Here is a 913-nt window from a genome sequence, read left to right as displayed (position 1 = left end):
CCCCCCACCCCCCTCCCTTTCCGCAACCTTCAGTTTGCTTCCCGGAGTCAAGAGTCTCTTGTGGTTTGTCTCCCTCTCTGATTTCTTCCCATTCAGTTTTCCCTCCCTGTCCCTATGATCCTCTGTGCTATTCCTTATATTCCACGTACAACAGATGAATGGATAAAGAAGATGTGGTCCATATACACAATGGAATATTACTCAGCCATCAGAAAGGACGAAGACCTACCATTTACACCGACGTGGCTGGAACTGGAGGGGATTATGCTAAGTGAAATAAGTCAAGCAGAGAAAGACAATTATCATGTGGTTTCACTCATGTGGAATAAATAAACTATCACTCTTGAAAGACATTGAAGAAGACACAAAAAGATGGAAAAACATTCCATGCTCATGGATTGGAAGAATAAACATAGTTAAAATGTCTATGCTACCCAGAGCAATCTACACTTTCAATGCCATCCCAATCAAAATACTGATGACATTTTTCAAAGAGCTGGAACAAACAGCCCTAAAATGTGTGTGGAATCAGAAAAGGCCCCGAATAGCCAAGGAATTGTTGAAAAGGAAAAACAAAGCTGGGGGCATCACGTTGCCTGATTCCAAGCTATACTACAGAGCTGTGATCACCAAGACAGCACACTACTGGCACAAAAACAGACACATAGACCAATGGAACAGAAGAGAGAACCCAGAAATGGACCCTGGGCTCTATGGGCAACTAATCTTTGACAAAGCAGGAAAAAACATCAGGTGGAAAAAAGACAGTCTCTTCAATAAATGGTGCTGGGAAAATTGGACAGCTACATGCAAAAGAATGAAACTTGACCACTCTCTCACACCATACACAAAGATAAACTCCAAATGGATGAAAGACCTCGATGTGAGACAGGAATCCATCAAAATTCTAGAG

This window comes from Ailuropoda melanoleuca, chromosome X (genome assembly GCF_002007445.2).
Source record: "Ailuropoda melanoleuca isolate Jingjing chromosome X, ASM200744v2, whole genome shotgun sequence".
Taxonomy (NCBI): domain Eukaryota; kingdom Metazoa; phylum Chordata; class Mammalia; order Carnivora; family Ursidae; genus Ailuropoda; species Ailuropoda melanoleuca.
This window is presented reverse-complemented; position numbering follows the sequence as displayed.